This window comes from Urocitellus parryii, chromosome 1, assembly GCF_045843805.1.
Source record: "Urocitellus parryii isolate mUroPar1 chromosome 1, mUroPar1.hap1, whole genome shotgun sequence".
Classification (NCBI taxonomy): Eukaryota; Metazoa; Chordata; class Mammalia; order Rodentia; family Sciuridae; genus Urocitellus; species Urocitellus parryii.
The window spans coordinates 272,674,868-272,693,983 of NC_135531.1; the positions used below are offsets into that span (position 1 = coordinate 272,674,868).

General features: G+C 35.9%; 1 protein-coding gene across 3 annotated transcripts in view; it reads left to right on the forward strand.

Moving 5' to 3' along the window:
* The first annotated feature begins 808 nt into the window (after positions 1–808).
* Positions 809–19,116, forward strand: part of Rhbdd1 (rhomboid domain containing 1) — a 127,326-nt gene continuing 109,018 nt past the window's right edge. For 2 of the 3 annotated variants that reach the window (XR_013342132.1, XM_026409548.2), the window contains exon 1: positions 809–888. The gene's annotated coding sequence lies outside the window, so the exon portion shown is untranslated. Of the gene's footprint in view, positions 889–5,225; positions 5,311–19,116 lie in introns of all 3 variants that reach the window. The other variant, XM_026409547.2, reaches the window with a different exon arrangement.

A 19,116-nucleotide genomic window follows, 5' to 3' on the forward strand; every position in this document is an offset into this window, starting at 1 on the left:
CGCCAATAACTAAAAAGCAGCATAAAACCACCTGTTTTCGGTTGCTTTGTTGGAAAAAAGTGCATCTTTCCCCTAGTTTTAGAAGATCTTATGCCAAAAGATAGTTTTCTCCTATGAAATAAATACAGCATTATAACATTTAACTTAGTCTGATTCCAACAAGTGAACAAATGACACGTGGACCTCAAATACCTAACACCTGAAGTCCTTATTAAGGCAAACAGACTCGGCAGTGCAGCCTCCGAGCTAAGTTTTAGGGAGTGCAATGTACACCCCGACTTTGTTCCTCTGGCCTACTTTCTAATGCTGAGATAAGCAGCTCTCACGCCGTCTGGGGAGAACTTTTGGAAGTAGGAATTTGCCTGTCCCACCAACCATTCGAAGGCAGTAGCGGCCTTCCAGCAGCTGCTCAGGGGCCTACAGCACCACCGGACCCTAGCAGGCAGTTTCTCGGCCCCGAAGGAGCCAGGGCGCCAGTAACTCGCCCTTCTCCCCACGAGTCCCTCGAAAGCAACCGCTCCTTTGCTTTGCGCGTGGCAGACTGCTGTTAGCTATTTACGACAATAAGGAGTGTTATTCCGCAAGTTTCTCACGGATCCTGCGGATGAGTAGAAAGAACAAGCTCAGCCTACTGCGCTCTGCGGCGGTCCTTCCCCGCGGCGACCCCGCGGCCTCCAGCACCTGGGGACCACCGGCCAGACACGCACAACTGGGCATGCGCCGCGGCCTGCCTGCGCGCTTTACGGCTCTCTTCCCTAACCCGGGCCCCGTCGCGAGGCTGCTGAGGCTCCCACTATAGCCGGAGAAGAAGGAGCGTCTGGGATTGGCGTCCGTGCGTGATGACGCACGTGCGTGCGAAGACGTGTGGACGCAGGCGGGCCATAGAGCGTGAGTTTCCACGTCTGTTTGGCCCCTCTCGCGTAGCTGGTTCTGCGCTGCTTCTCTCCTGTTTTCCCTGGGCCGCGGGGGCTGGCGGCTGGGCGGGGGTTGTGGGGCGGCGGTCGGCGCCTCCCCGGGGGAGGGGGCTGGCGCGGGGCAGGGTTGGAGGCGCCGCCTCTGGCTCCTGCGCGCTCTTCCCCAGGTCTGAGGGCGGGTCGGATTCTCTTTCCGCGACTGTACCCTGGGTCTCCTGGTCGTTGCCCTCTCTGTGCTAGAGGCCGACCTCACCCGGGACGAAGTTCCGAGACGCTCAGGATGGGGTTGGGTCTAACGGAGTTCTGCAAGATTCTTTTTGAAAATAGGACGATTACGGCCACGTTGCGTCAGCACAGGGCAGTAACCCGTACCTCTAAACAAGTTGTGGCAAATCAAATCCTAACTTCAGATGTGATATTTAACTTAGGAGAAGGGAAATCCACCTTTAACCCTCTTCTGCTCAGACCTTAAAAAACCTTTGGATACTTTTTCCAAAAGTGGATCATCACATGCTTATGTTTTTTCCAAACTGAGCATAAACTCTTGAAAACTTACCTTTTATCAAAGTGAATTGTCGCATAGTTATGATTCCGTTGTTGAGCTGCGTAGGTCTCTTGCCGTAGTTCAATGGCACTAATTTTTTTTTTTCTCTTTGAAATTGCATTTAAAAAAGCTTTGAAAGCTCTTGTGTGTCTCCCCGCCCCCTTCCGCTTTTCTAATAAAACATTAAAGGCTTCTGACTTGCTGCTGGTCTGGACTTGGGAAAACAAGTGATCTTTCAAATTATAGGGATGCATTGGTTCCTATGTTGTTCCATCAGCATCACCTGGGAACTTGTTGGAAATGCAAATTTTGGCGTCTTATCCCAAATTAGAGATTATTTTAGCAAGCCTTCCATTTGATTCCCAGTGCATCTGGCGCTAAGGTTTCAGAATGACTGACATTAGTGATAATGCCCATTGTGGAGTCACAGGGGGATTTGAATTAAGTTCAAGTGTAACCTAGATATAGAATCTTGGACAAGTCACTTAAATGTTACTTCATGGGCCATGTGAAAACGAACAAATGCATTTATCACCAATTCATAAAATTCTCACCAAAGGTGAGATATTGTTATTACGTTAGGACTACCTGAAATTAGTATGAGAATTGTGTTGGAAGGATTCTTTGTTGGGTTAAATAAGAATTGTGCATTAGAGGAGTGTAAGCAGGGCTTAGAGGGTATTTATTCTGTTAAATTGTAAGTAGTCAAGATTGTTGGATGCAGGGTATTCTGTTAAAAGAGCAGTTCTAATACTAACGCTATTAAGGTTGTAGTATTGTTGTAGAATCAGTAATTATGTTGCGATGTGTTTTAATGTTTTGGTATTTCTGGTTTCGTGGACTTAGTTGCAGTTAGTTATGTTCTTTTGATCCAAAACTTGGAAGAGACTAGAGGTAAATACTTTCTTTAGAGTTGAAAAGCATTATAGAGTAGTGATTAGTATAAAACAAAACAAAACAAAAAACCAAGACTAATGAAAATCTGTCCTTGTCTTTTGTTCCTGTATGTCATACAGCTCCCCTGTAGCAAATAGGCCTTATATCTACTTTCCATACTTCCATTTTGTGGAAGGATCACAGGAGTTAAGCTAGATGTACCTTCATCCTGCTGTCAGATGCAGTGTTTTCTTATACCTATTCTTTTCCTTTTTCAAGTCGCCATTGTAGGGTGAGAAAAAGAAATATTTGGTATCTGAAGCTACTGCCCTAAAGCCTTAGCTCATTGCAGTGTTGAGACAGGTCAGTGTCAAACCATGGCCTATGCAATACAATGCTTTGATTAGAGAACACTGTGTATTGTGGGTGAGAGTTTTCAGATAAACATGTCACTTTGGATATCAGATTCTTAATTTTGTTGACCCTCCCCTTGACAAATTGATACTACCCCATCATGAAACATTTGTTTTTCAAAGGCCCCAGATAATTTCTTATTCTCCATATGAGAGAGGCAAATGTGTAGCAGTGGTTTGGGGTCACACAAACCCTGCTTTGGTTTGGGGTCACACAAACCGGGCTTTGAATCCTGCCCCTACTATGTACTGATTGTATTTATTAAGACAAATTGACATCATTCCAGCATTACTTTTTTATTCTATAACATAGAAGTCATAGGGTGCCTATTCAGTTCATTGAATTAAATGAAATAATATGTAAAACATGTTTACCATATGTTAGTAATATACAGCTCAGGAGTGTTTCCTTTTGGACAGACGAAAAAAAGGTATTTATTGCCTCAAATCTAACCTTGGTCCATTCATTTTTTAATATTCTTATATATGAAGTATTTTTTTAACCTAAGTGCACTACTTTTTAAGTAATAAGATGCTGAAGTAGAGTCAAAACCTTCATATAATCATGAAAAAGAAACACTTGGAGGAAGTTAAAACTCTAATTGAGGTTGAAAAAAATCTTCATTTTTATCATAACAGCCACTTCTAGAAATTGTTTTGGTGTATACTGAAGGTCAATGCATGGTTAATATTTTAGTATCTTTAGTGATTCTTCTATCGCTGATTTCAGTGGTAATAGTCAAGTATAGTAGGGGAATATATCTGTTATAGAAGATGACACCTCATTGAAAAAATACACCAAAACATAAGGAAATGTTATTAGTCCTGAAAGAATTAATATTTTTCAATATGGAATGCTTAGGAATAGCAACTGAAACAGTTTGTTCCAATTTTTTGATGAATTTCAATAGCTTTAATTATTTAAAAAAAAATCATAATTTTTTAATTTGTTTTAATTAGTTACACATGACAGTACAATGATCTTGACACATTATACATTTGAATCAGATGGGGTATAATTTCTCATTTTTTTGAGTGTACAGGTTGCAGAATCACATTGGTCATATTTTTTTTAAGAAGTAATAAAAAACACGTTTTATATTTCTATATATTGTTAGGTATATATTGGCATGGAAAATACTTGAGAATGAATCTAGCTTGTAATTTAATTTACTTGATAGTGTATTGTAACATGGAGATGGGGAACAAATGTAAAAATAAATAATTTATATCATTGTAATATGGAGGAGGGGTTAAGTACAAAACAAAATAATATATTTACAGGAAAAGTATGTGCGTGTATATGTAAAAATTATTTTCAAAAACATTAAAATAGACTTACTTAAAAAGATTTATCTCCTTTAATGCTGTAGTTATGTCCTCTAAACAGAGAACAATGTCTGACCTGAAAAGTTTAGAAAATTAGAGGCTTTGAGATCAGTGAGGTAAAGAGCTCTTGATTCTGGGTACCCACCTTTAGAGGAATATCCAGGGAAGCTAGTATTCTCAAGAACTAGGAAGGAAACTACTGGAGGGATATAAAAATCTCAGGACATGATCTATACCTAAAAATTAATGACATTAAGAATTCTGTGAATGGGATTCACAAACTTGCATTGATGACAGTTCCCAGTTTTCAGCAGTGTCAGCTTATGTATAGCTTCTCCTTCAGCATTGTGAGTAGTTTTTTTCCCCCCCAATGTAGCTTTTGATTTGACCCATATTTTACAACCATGGGATTCTGTGCATATTTTTGAGAAATCAAGATTTTTTTTAAAAAAAGAATCTCAAGTTGTGACAGCTGTATCACTATTAAAAGCTATTTAGTATTTTAAGCAACTGCCGTTTAGCATTACAAATGACTCAGGGAAAAGGGGGGAGTCAAGGAAAATATACAGTATTATTTGTGTTTACTATCTACCATATTTTGTTGTAAAGGCAGCTGTCCTGCATTTATATGATCAAGTTTTTTTTATAGTTAATAATGAGCTTTCATAAGAAAAATAATTTCAGATGCTAAGTGTTAGATTGTTATTAATAGTGGTAATAGTAATAGTACATTGTCTTTTTTCACAGGTTGGGGAGGGTTTCCTGGTGACAGCTGGAGTATGGGGGAGGGGGAGTCACTTTCAATCAGCCAGCTGCTCTGTGTAGCATCATGATGGATAATTTTGGCTGTATTCAGAAAAGAATATGTATCCTATTTCTGGGATGCAATAGATAGTGTGCAAGAGTCCTTTGGGATCTAGATGATAGCCAGCTAACAGTGTATGCATTCAGGTTTGCGTGTTGGTGTTATTTACCATCTAGTTTCTTGGACATTGTTACATGCACATCATAATTACAAAGCAATAAAGTCTAGTTCCACTGGGGGAAAGGCTCATTACTTTATGGAGAGGAAAGGAAGATGAAACACAAAATTTAGTAGTGTACTTTCATGTAATACGCTATTTCATTTATTCTTCACAATGACTCTAGGAAGTAAGTGGAATTTTTCTCATCGGGATAGAAAAACAGAAGCTCAGAACGATTGATTACATGATTTGCCCATGGCCACCTACTAGTAAGTGACAGTATGTGTATTTGACCCTAGTTCTTGTGGTTTTAGTTCCAGGAATGTTGTCATTACACCAACAGCTATTTCTTCATTGTGCTAACTTGCTTATGCATTTTTAATCCAAAGCCACAGCATCAGGATAGTAATGAATGAAATTTATATACATAATACAGTGCCTTCAAGTTTATATAAATAATAAATAGGAGTGTGTGTTTTGGCAGCTATGTATAATTTGGGTTTTTTCCCTTGGGAGAAAAAGTCTCATAGGCAACAATGAAAGAAATTTTGTCACCCTTTTAATGTTACTAGTACCAGCAATTATTATAATGTTATTTGTTATAATGAATCAGTTGTGATTCTAAATTTGAACAAATTTAGAAATGTTGTGCATCTTGCCCATATTACTCTTCCTTCGTACCAGTATATTAAAGGATATTTTTTTCTTTCGAGGAATGTTAATTTTGTGTTAATAGGGAACCTTTTAGTTTTCAAAATTACTATGTGCCACATAATAACTGAAAAAGAAATTCTTTCATTTTCATAAAATGAAAATTTTCATTTTCATTACTGTTTTTCGTGATGGGTTTTCAAGAGTCATTTCATCCTCTTCCTCATTGCCCATATGATAATATCTAGTATTTCCTTTTCTCTCTTCCTTATGTCATATATAAAACTTTTGAAACTTATTTTTATTGTTTTCTGAACACTCCATGCTCCTTTACATACTTTTTTGGGGGAAGGGGGTATTGTTATTTTTAGTACTGGGAACTGAACCCAGGGGCACTTTACCACTGAACAATATCTCCAGCTCTTGTAATTTTTTTTTTTTTTTTTTTTTTTGAGACAGGGTCTTGCTAAGTTGTTTAGGGCCTTGCTCAGGTGCTGCTGTGGCTGGCCTTGAACTTGCAGTCCTCCTGCCTCAGCCTCCTTAACCACTGGGATTACAGGAATGTGCCCCCATACCTGGTTTACATAAAGTTTTTTTGTTGTTGCCATTTTTTATTTGTTCTAATTAGTTATACATATCAGTAGGATGCATTTTGACATATTGTACACAAATGGAGCACAATTTCTCATTCCTCTGGCTGTACATAGTGCAGAGTCACTCTAGTAGTGTAATCATACATGTGTATAGGGTAATATATCTGTCTCATTCTGCTGCCTTTCCCATCCTCACAATCCCACCCCATTTCTCCCTCCCCGCTACATAAACCACAGTTCCTTCATTCTTTTCTGTCCCTGCCCCACTATGGATCAGAATCTGCTTATCAGAGAAAACATTCAGCGTTTGGTTTTTTGGGATTGGCTTATTTCAGTTAGGGTGATATTCTCTAGTTCCATTCATTTAACTGCAAATGCCATAATTTCCTTCTTCTTTAAGGCTGAGTAATATTTCATTATGTATATGTACCACATTTTCTTTATTCATTCATCTGTTGAAGGACATCTAGGTTGGTTCCATAGTTTAGCTATTGTGAATTGAGCTGCTATAAACATTGATGTGGCTGTGTCAGTGTACTATGCTGATTTTAAGTCCTTTGGATATAAATCAAGGAGTGATAGTTGGATCAAATGGTGGTTCCATTTCAAGTTTTCTAAGATATCTCCATACTGCTTCCATAGTGGTTGTACCAATTTGCAATGTATGAGTGTACCTTTTCCCACACATCCTCACCAACACTTATGATTGCTTGTATTCTTGATAATTGCCATTCTGACTGGAGTGAGATGAAATCTTAGGATAATTTTGATTTGCATTTCTCTAATTGCTAGAGATGATGAACATTTTTCATGTTTGTTGATCCGTTATATATCTTCTGTGAAGTGTCTGTTCAGTTCCTTAGCTCATTTATTGATTGGGTTATTTATTTTTTTGGTATTAAGTTTTTTGAATTCTTTATATGTCCTGGAGATCATGCTCTTAATTTAGTTCTTCATCATTTGATAATGTTGCTGTTTGTATCTTTGCTTCTCTCTCTGTGGTTTCCTAAAAGAACAGCCCTTGTCTCTATAGGCAGATGTTCAAATAGTTGTTAAATGAAGGGATGTAGATGGAGAGATACAAAATCGTGTGCTTATTGCTATAGTTTTACATTTATTGGTTTTCTTTTCTGGGTTCATGTTTGGAGAAATGTGATGATATGTATTTGTTAAAGAATTGTATGATAGTAAAAAAGTGAAGGAGTAAATCTCTTTGTAGAAAACCATGTTGTACCCTTTCATGTTTCTTCCTGAAGGTCATGATATTGAAAAGATTGAAGAAGCTTTGTGTTCAGTTTTTTTGTGGGGGGAGTAGGGGCTGATGGATCTGTATGATTTGATTGGTCTGAAGTTCTAGGCAGAACCTTTTATTGAGTGATAACATTTTATTAAATGTATATACTAGACTTCTTTTGAATGATGAACAAAGGCAGGAGATCCAGTATTGGGAAAATCAATTCAATAATTAAAAGTATTCTTTAAAAATATCAACTTTGTATAAATAGAAGACAAATTTTAGATTGTCTGGTTTTCCTTTTGAGGCATCATTCCTCATCCAGTGTCCAGGTTTACACACCACCTATTTGAGAGGACTTTGTCTAATTTGTGCAGAAATTGCTCTCATGCTCACATCATTAGTGTATTATTGCTTTCTTTAGGAATAGTATGTGAGATACAGCCTGTATAACTTCTGCATTTTGGTTTTTCTATGGGCTTTAATGTTGTACTCAGTAGAAATGGGAGTTGGTGGTGCTTAAACTAGGATCTGTTTATCAGCCCTTTGCAAATGTCATTATTCTGGGTGGGGTTCTTCATTTATAAACAGTAGAAACCAGGTTAACTGAGTTACTAAATAGTTTAGTCACAACAACAAATTATTGGAGTTGTGTGGATCAGCTCAGAGAATCAACAGAAAATCCAGACTCTACCTGTTTGGTAAACATAAGCAGCTAGGTGACCTCTCAAGGTTTGAGTAGATTGTGTAGGTCTGGAAGGCTCTTCAAGTTAATGTTCTGAGTATCAGCTCCAAAATTGTTGGTCCTAGTTTCTCTGTACTAGTTCTAATTCCAGAGAGTTGTTTATTCATTGTCACCTTTGAATCAATATAGGAAAGGTCACCTTTTATTGACAGTCCCCTCTTCTCCTTCAAGACCATATTTAATAGAGGTGGGGAATGGATTCCTGTTACTGGAAGAATAGGGTATTGATGCTAGGCAGGCAAAAATTCCTAACCTGTCCCCTATCACCACGTGATTTGTGGATGTCCTATGTGTTTGGGGAACATAACACGTCTTTGAAGTCTGACATGCTCTCCCCACTTCTTGACTAGTTCTTGTGCAGAGAAGATTTCAGTCTCATAAATAATTCAAAACCAGTTCTTACACAGGGATTAAATGAGGGATGGTGGTGGTGGTGGTGGTGGTGTCGTCAGTGTCTATCACTTTTCATGGACTTTAGGTAGACAAAGAAATATTATGTGGAGCAAACATGAAAATAGAATTCCTTAAATCTTCTTGAAGAGAGTGATCATGGGATACTGGCATTGTGGCTCCCCATGTGACTCCTAGTTTAAAAACCTTGGTCTGAAGGGCTGTCAGTTGGGAGAACTTTAATGAGCTCTCATTACACTAAAACTTGTGGTCTAAAAGAGAAGGAACTGGCTTATGATTGATACTGGAAATCATAAGTGGTGATGGGTCAGAATTGGACTTGGCACTAATTCACCTAGCTGTGGAGCAAAATTCAGAATTATATACCAAATCTAGTAGTTTCATTTTTTCAGTCACTTTTTATGTGTAAATGTAGTCTAATAATTTCTGTTAAGACTATAACACTTAAAAGGAGGGAAAGTAAAAATTTATGCCAGCTGACATATTGAGATTTTTTTAAAATCTCAAAACAATAGAGGCTCATTAAATTCTCAAATCATCAGATAATCTTGATAGAAACTCTTATTTGAGATTTTATTATAAAATTTATTTTAATTAAAACCTTTTTCTTTCATGTTTCTTGCACGTACTCTATTTTATGGTTTTAAATGTAAATGTATAACTGAATCACTCAAGTTTAAAAATATAAGATTATAGAAAGTCTTAGAAAATAATTTGTACTCTTGTAAAAAATGCTTCAAAACTTTAAAACTTTTTATCTTCAGTTTTATTTGTTTAAATGCATAAAACACTATCATTGTCCAATTTATGGTTATATTTATGAAATTTCATTTAATACCAAATGACCCTTCTTTTCTCTTCTTATAGGGTAGACACTGCAGTTAACTGTCCTAAGGTCACATGGCTAGTTTGTTTTGAGCTTTAACAAGGGCAATGCCCTTAATTATACTGTCCAATACTGCATACATTAATATCATAGCCTTGTATATAATTTTGACAAAAGGCATTGGGACATTTCTTTTCCCAGAGCCTATCTATTTACCCCCAGTTCCCTGACAACTTCTTTATGTTCAGAAACTGTTAGAATGTGTTGTATTACCCATCATCTTATACCTCTGTTTGTTGTGAATGTGGCAGTAGCTCCTATAGTACAGCAGCGTGCACTGTGAAGCCTTTTGTCCTTTATGTCTTAGAGCAGGCTGACAGCTTTCATGCTGAATTCAGCAAGAGTGCTTTTCATTTAACAAACTAAATGTTGTTTTCTAGGCGAAAAATAATTAAATGCTTTTAAAGATGTATTTGATTAACAGGAGGCTGAGAGCTCTGTAAATTAATTATAACTGTAATAATGTCATAGCCCTGTCTTTTGTTATTAACCAGGTAATTGACCAGAAGTTTAGAAGCTTATTGTAACTGACAGTAGTTTGACCTTGTATGCTGTTTGGAAGTGAAACATGCACAATGAATGTAAATGCAGTTTGTTCATTGAGCTGCATGTGTTGTCAGAGCATCTGATCTGAGGTCCTTATTTTTATTCTTCTATTATTTCTTTGTTGAAATTGGTGGTTAGGGTTATATCCTTGAACCGAGTATTATACTTATTTCTCTTACTAAAACCATCTGGCTAAACACAAATATTGTCTGTGTCCTTGAATAACTATAATCAGAAATGAAATGTTGGCACATTTAGAATGTACAGTCCAGTAAACAAATGTCAAAATTAAATGAGTCTTGTTTTAAAAGTGTATATGATGGAAGGTAAAACAACTTTTGATAGAGAAGTCATAAAGGAGAAAGTAGGGGTGTGTTTGACAGTTGAGAAATTTATTCCCTCTTACTCTAATTTGTCCAAGAAAGCTAAGAGCATACTTGGGTGATGAGAATCTTTACCTTTGGTGAGTTTGGTTACAGAACAAGATGGCATGTAAGAATGGGATGTGGAGTAGAAGTGGGATAATAATGGCTAACAGCCCACAGTTCTAGGTGTTGGACTTCCCCTCCCACTAACTTGTGCTTACTGTACAGTTAGCTCTTCTTGAATACGACGTTTATATTCCTGAAAATTATCATATTAGGCAAAATATGGTAATAAAACCCCTAGAGTTTCTGAACAGATGTTGTCAGGAGTACAGCACTCAAAAACTTTGCCAGTGGCATATTGAAAAAAACAAACAAACAAAAAGGTGAGAACCTAATTACATGATAGCACAGTTTTATGCATGTTAAATGGTTAAGAAATACATAAGTACTATAGTAAGTATGGCAGTTCAACTTCAAAATGTCTTGAATGTTGCTTTTAGAAGTGGTTATCAAAAGAATTGCAGTTTGTGAATTATTGCCAAGCGGTGGAAGGAGGGTCATCTGATGTTGGATGGCAAGTTGTAACTGCAGATGTGTATTAGTATAACTCATAATGTATTCTCTGAACTGAGGTAGCTGGAAGATGTTTGAGGAATATAAAATTGTAATTTCCTTGAATTTCTATGTAATTTGCTTCAGGTAGGTGCAGTTTTCTGCATGTATTACATATGAAATTTATATTATTTGTTATATATTTATATAATTGCATACTTGTATATTTATAATGTATGTTTATGTTACATATTTATATGTGTGAAATTTATATTATACCCAAATGATTACCTTACATATTAGTTGTATTTGAATATATTTGCTCATTTCAGAACTTGCATTATAATAAGATTGATGAGATTTACTGCTTTTATTTCTCTAGTTGTTAATTCTTAAGCTGGTCTACACTTGGACTCCAACAATTCATCAAAATTACGATTTATGTGTTCCTACCAATTACTTCCTCCAGTATCTTCAGTCCTAGGTAAATTGATCTTGACTATGATTCTCTATATCAGCCACTCTCCAGATTTCAGAGGGGTAGACTGACTTAACTCCTCAATTGTCTGACAAATCTAATAAACAAAATATTATTTGATTCTCTGTTCACCTTTTTTTCTCGTTTGGAGGACAAGCTCTTTCCATGTCAGAACTCAGACTGGAAGTTAGCCCTATATGGCTGTATTTCATTTCTCTGTGCTAAAGCACATACATGCTATTTTCTCTCTTTAAAATTTCTTTTCTTCTCTTATCTACTTATATCTTTCTATACCTGGTTCAGGTGAGGAAACTTCTCTACCATCTCTTCTCTGAATTGACTGAATATTTTCTGTATTGACACGTATGTGTATATTACTTGCACATTTCAAAAAAGTGATGCCATAAGACACAGGACTATAGTAAAGGAAAATGATAACAACACACCCAGAGGGCTGCATAGCTCTCAGCAGAAGAAAGCAAGTTTAATAGGGGAACTTAAGCTTTTTCTAGGTTTGATAGGATTTTACACAAGGAACAGTAAGTCTGAATGGTGTTTTATAACAATACAAAGATGGTTTCTTTGGTGGGACCTATGTCAAGGCCTCTGATATCAAGTTGCATTTCTGCAGAAGCCATTCTTCAGAGGCAGAGTGATCTGTGTAGCTTTTGGCGATTTGTCAAAACAGAGGTAAAAGTTAGGATAGTGATTCTTAATACCAGTAAATCTTAGGTGAAAGCAGTTTGTGTTTCTCTGTGACTTCCCTTTCAGATGAAACTTTGCTTTGCACAGCTAGGCCAGGGGATGAAGGAATGCAAAGTAGGGGATACTTTATGACCCTAAACCTTCCTTTCAGAGTCCTAGCCAGCCAGATGTGTGGCCCTGATGGGGTCCTCTGAGAAGCCAAAGGGGCTTTTGTTCTCCAACTTCTCCATTTGTTTCTATGAGAAAAATAATTAGAATTTTAAAAACTTTTTATTTTTATTTTTTTTAGTGTAGCTTTAACTAATCATAGTTACCAAAAAATAATTGGGTGTTTGAACAACAATATTTTGTTTTATTCTCCTAAATACAGATGTATAAATTGATTTGTATTAAGAAAACAATCGCAACTGATGTGGAGTCAAAGTTTTATGCAATGAGATTTCCTATATTGAAATATTTTCTAAATACACGTATATGGGCATGTTTAATGGAAGTACTAGCTGCCTTTCTTGGGAAAGACTATTCTTCATACTGAGATTACATCCTTATTTTTTGTGTGATTAAAGTGTCATATCTCTCATTAAATGACAGTAAGATAATATCTAATCTGAGCTCTGACACAGAAAGAGCTTGTCTTCCAAACAAGAAAAAATGCTGAACTGAAAATCAAAAAAGATTTATTACTTTCAGTGTTAGACTAACTTGAGAGTCAACAGTTTCATTGTAAGAACAGAGACTCTGGAACTAGATTGTTTGGGTTACAATCTTGCTCATCAATAAATAATACATGTTTCATGAAGTTTAGAATATTGAATGGGGTGATTATAAATGTGACGTTTGAGAGCAGCATTACCAAAGATTAACTGGTGATGTCTGTTTGTATAATTTTAGTGAGTGTTCTGACTTTTCTTTTTGATCTGTATATTAGAATAAACATCTGTAGCAAAATATGTATTTCTTTTTCAGTTATTAAAACAATAGCTACTAGACTTACGCTTTCTGAGTTTTTTGTGTGCTGCAAAGCAACTTGATGTTTACCTTTGTCTAAAGAAACAGGTTGTTCAGGATGATGATCTTGGGTATCAGATGACATTCCAAGTGGTGGGGCTGTAGCCTGATCTAGAGCCACAAAGGTAGGAGCTAAACCAGAATGAGCAGGACTGGTACAGTTGATAAAAGCAGAGGTGGAAGTGTTACTTCCCTGATGAACAGTCATTCCAGTTCTTTTTTATTGGTTTGCTTTTTTGTGTAAAGTCTGCATTGCTGGGGACTACACAGGCAGTCCCACACTACTAAGGCCTCACTTTTTCCTTTTTACTTTTATAGAAGTCTTTCACTTTTCATTGTTAGTCTCTTGGAATAAACTAGCTGTGACTCTTAATTTTATTACCTTTATATAATTCAAGCTGACTTTAAATTGATACATGCACCTTTTGTTTTTGTTGCTGTTATTGTTATTTTGTTGTTGAAACTAGTTCAGAGCATTTCCTGAACTTGCAGTTCCTTTCCTGAGTTTTCTCCTGTTACCTGAAACCAAAACATATTTCCTTTGGGCTTTTTTTTTTTTTTTTTTCCCTTCAGCAGCTGGTCCTCAGTATAATAGAAAAGGAGTTTTTTGTTTGCTTGTTTGTTTTTTGAGGTGGCTGGTGGTGCTATTTTTTGTTTTCTTCTTTTATCTTTTATTTCTGTATGCCTTTATTCTCCTCTTTAGTGGCAATGACAGGAAAAAAGCTAAACTCTTCTGTTTAACCTGGTATTCTTTGTGCTCTGCCATGCTCTGCCATATTCCTTCTCAGATAAAATTGACCTCACCTTTCCATGAACACTTCAAATCAATCTTAATGATTTTGTTGAATTCATTGCATAGGACTGACTTATTCAGTCTTGACACTTTCTTTTTTGGCTTGGGCATCTATTTCTATGGTAACTACCTTCCTACATTTAAACTTCTTTTTCCCCAGATACCACCATAATTTTGCCTCAGTAGTTTTGTGTTTACAAAAATAAATTTTATGAAAATGCTGACGTGCAATTTAAATTCAGGATTTGAATTCAGAAATTGTGGTGACTCCAGAATACCCCATGTGACAGTTTTAGGAGGTGAAATATATGGGAGGTAATTAGTTCACGAAGGCAGAGTCCTCACAGTTGGGGTTAATGCTCTTATAAAAGGGACCTTTGAGAGTTCTCTTGCCTTATATGAGGATACAAGGAAAAAGATTGCAATCTGCACGCTGTTAGAGGACTCTCACCAGAACCCGAACATCCTGGTACACTGATCTCAGATTTCCAGCTTCCAGAACTGTGAGAAGTAAACTTCTGTTGTTTATACTATCTAGTCTGTGTTCTGTGTTATAGTAGCCAAAGGAAACATCTCTTTATCTCTTTTGGTAAGATCTAATTCTCCATAAAAGGAAGCCTTTTGCTTTTAAATGGTAAGCATCAAAATCTTCACACTTTTGACCACTTTTTTTCTTGTTCATGAAGTTCTAATTAAATTTCATACTTTATTATAAATAAAAGTTGAACTAAAACGAAATAACTATTTTAGTCCCTCTTAAAATTAAAAAAAAAATTATCTCAAACTTTATCTTATCCTCCAAGAAGCAGTTGTGTGAAAGAAAGAGTTTCTAGTCTAATGACTTAAGTTAAAAAATATCGGATATGAAATAGAATATTGAACTATATTTCCCCGTCTCCCTGTAGATCATAGCCTAGAATTTAAAAAGATTTTTACATAACCACATACAGGCATTTGAGGCATTTGTTACATGCGGTAGAAGTACAGAATGTGGAATTTCTTGAGTGATGGGAGGGCCGGGCTGTTGGGTCTTTCACAGACATAGTAGCAGTTGCAGTTGCAGTTGTGGGAGGCAGAGTTGAAGGGCTTGACAGATGAGCAACACAGTCAGATAGGGAGAGCTGGGTTCTAATAGTCCAGTTTATGGGTATTGTCATCTTAGTTTCTTATCTCTATAAAAAACATGGAATTTATGTCTCATTGTTTCACAGTAGAACCAGTGAGATTTTCACTAAATTGAGACTTACAGAGTGGTAAATACAAAAGATAAGCTTAAAATATAAACTGTGGGATGTGTGTGAAATTCACATTGGTGACCTCTGGTGGTTGGGGAGCCTCTATGATTGCCCATCCTTGGAGATGGCCTTGCTTATTAAGCACCTTGGACAGCGAAAGCTGAGACCTGACATTTCAACACCCCCACAAAGTCTCAAAGTAGAACTCTGTTGAGTTGCTTCTCATTTGGCAACTCTATAGGGTGTGCTTCAGGAGCCCATGGCAGGACAGTTAGATGACTTTCTTGGGAAGTGCTGGGTGGACCGGCTAGTACATAAAGTGTAATGTTGTCTTCACAGGATCGTGATAATTAAGTGAAATGAAGCAAATTATACATAATTATTTTTAAACTAAAACATAAATATTTGTTATTGGAGAGGGGGTTGACTGTTATAAGACCTTTCAATTCCTGGGTTGAAGAGCTTGAAATTGATCAAGACAGTGATAAAATTTAATATCAACTGATACTTATATGGTTTTTATTATGTTTCAGGCATTGTTCTAGGTATTTTTACGTATATTAATCATTAGAAAAATGATGCAAGACTTATTGTTTAGTGTCTGTTTTTTGAATAAAGAAACTCAGGTATAGGCTAAGAACTTACTTAAAAATATATATTATATATATTATATTATATTCTAAATATATATATATTTTAACTTCTAAGCAATTAAACCAGGATTTGAATCTGGGCCATTTAGTTCCAGAATCCATTATGTTAACCATGATGCTGTATTGAGTCCTTTGGTGATGAAAAATAGAAAGCCATTTGATGGATTTCAGGGGAAAGATAAGATGATGAAATTAGATTTTAAGCAAATTGAGTTAGGCATTATGTTAAGTAGATTGGAAAAGAATGTAAGGTACTAAAGGCCTGACTTTTGGGGGGGTCTGTTGCCACATAACACACGTGGTTCTTTTTTTTAATAATTATTTTTTTAGTTATAATTGGACAATATATTTATTTATTTATATGTGGTTCTGAGGATCGAACCCAGGGCCTCGAACGCTACCGCTGAACCACAACCCCAGCCCTAAAACATGTGGTTCTTAATAGTTACTTGAAGTATTATTCTTATGTCCATTTAGTTGTCCCAAATTTTACTCCCTGTAGTTTCTGTATATGCCTGTATATGCCTTCCACATGAGTGGTATTGATACATAAGGCAGGGTCTTATGAAAGGCAATTGGACTTTGCTCACTAAGGAATAGAAAATTTTGTATTTGTATTCACTTTGGAAGATGGTTCATGAAGGAAAAAAGAAGAACTATTGCATCTTAAAAACATCAGCCTGCTCACTTAATATCACTTCATATTTAGCCATTGGCATTAGAGTGATAGTATAATGGGTATGTCAAGCTGGGTGAGAGTTACTTAATGTGGTTATAATGATGAAGTATATGAGTTTGGAGATGCATTGTAATAAAGGTCTTAGCAGCCTTCAAAAGAAGAAAAGGCTCTTAATTCCTGATTTCTTGTGGAACAGAGTTCAACTTGTAGATATTTCCATGATTAGATACTGGAATGTAATTACTGAAAGTGTCATAATATTCATAAAGACTAGATTCCCATTACCTTTATATAATTTGATTCTAGTTTTCATTTTTAATTCATGAAGTCAGTTTTCATCCTTTTTTTTGTATGTGTAATTTTAATGTGAAATAAGAAAACAGTCTTACTCTGATTCTCTTTGATTTTATCATTAATGTATCTCAGGAAGTCACTTAACAGATTTAGATGGCCAGAAAATATTGTCATTTATGTGCAACTTGTCATCAAACAATTATGCTAGCTCACAAAGATTTCACACCATACCCCCAGGACTCCCTATTTACTAAGCAACTTAGGTAGGTGATGCATTCTGGTAAATTGAACATGGTGTAATGATGTGAAATTATACCATCTGCTATTATATTTAATATTTAAATATTCTTAAAAGTATGATTTGCATGTTATTCATAAAACTGCATATAGCAAAGCTTTTTGGAATCCATTTATGCATTTAAAAAGAGAAAACAGATTTCTTTGCAAGTATTCAGTTAATGAATTCTTGTTTTTTCACTAAATGTAAATGTATTTTATACTATACCATTTTTTAATTTAAAAAATATCTTAAAATTCTGCATTTTATGATTGTGATATTTTGGGACCTAAGGAAGTTAATACCTTTTAGGAAAAATGAAATTATACTAAGTTTTATTGAAGAACAAAAGATTTTATTAATCTGCTGAACCACAAATACTCATTCAATGGTTCTATATTAACAAATAGAGAAAATAATTTCTTAATTTGAACTCTGAAAGCCATGAATGCTAAGACCTCTGAATTAAGAAAAGCTCTAGTTCAGTTTATTACTCGAGAAAGCAGACCATTCTAAAATGGAATAAAACTGTGCACTATTTTGTGTGTATTTTGTCTGAGTTAATGTGCTGTTAAGCACTAATTTCTTATTCTTGCAATTCAAAAAGCAGGCTAAGTTTTTATGTTTAGTGTAAATATTTGCTGTTTCCATAACATTTTTGCATTATTTGGAGCACTAAAACATATTAACCCTCTGTTTCTTTCAAAATGATTTTACAAAACATTCATAGTTGAATGCTTTGGCCTATGCCATGCTATGTTATTGAAGTGCATTCATATTTCCTTTCAACACTTATCTTCACAGGGGAATGGTAATGCTACAGTTTTTGCAGCTTAGCCAGATAGTTTCTTTGTGGTTTGACTTTCTAAAGCTTTAACCAGTATTTGAGCTTGTTAAAAAGTTTCTTGGAATCAGACAGACAGACAGAGACAGAGAAGGAGAGAGAGAGAGAGAGTGCCATAGTGTGAGAAAAGGAGGGAGGTCTGTGAGCACACATACTCTTATCTCTGTGTCTGTGAACCTGTTTGTGTTCATATTGTATTTGAAGCAATGCAAATTTAAGCACTTAGTATCATTAGCCATTAGGGGAATGCAAATCAATATTACTCTGTACCTATTAGGATGACTATAATAAAAATATGGATTAAAAACAAGTATTGTTGAGGATATGTGATATCAGAGCCCTTATACACAGGCAGAAAGAAAGTAAAATGGCACAAAAAATTTGAAAAACAATTTCTTTGTCCCTCAGAAAGTTAAATATTGAGTTACCACATTACCCACCATTTCCAATTCTAAGTATATACCCAAGAGATCTGAAAATGTGTTTATATAAAGAATTGTACATGAATGTTTGTAGGAGCATGGGGGTGATGCATTCTATTCGCCGCCATCTTCCCACCCTCAGCATTATTTATTATAGCCAAAAAAATTGAAGCAACTGAAATGCCAATCAGGTGATGAATAGATAAACAAATATGATCTATCCATGCAATGAAATAATTGACTATAAAAATATGAAATATTAATTAATACTTGTTATAGTATGCATGGATGAACTTTGAAAACATTATGCTAAGGAAAAGAAGCCAGACACAAGAGGATACGTGTTGTGTGATTTCATTTATATGATATGTCCAGAAAAGGAAAATCCATGGAGACAGAAATCAGATTAATAGTTTTCAGGGGCCGAGGGATGGGAGGGAGAATGACTGCTAATGGATTTGAGGTTCTTTTTGAGGTTATGAAAGTTCTGGAATTAGTACTGTCATGGTTGCACAACCTTGTTAACGTACTAAGAACCACTGGATTTTATACTTTAAGAGAGAATTTATCGGGGCTGGGGCTGTGGCTCAGCAGTGGAGTGCTCGCCTAGCATGTGCGAGGCACTGGGTTCCATCCTCAGCACCACATAAAAATAAAAAATAAAGGTATAAAGAAATCACATCAATCTTTTAAAAAAACCA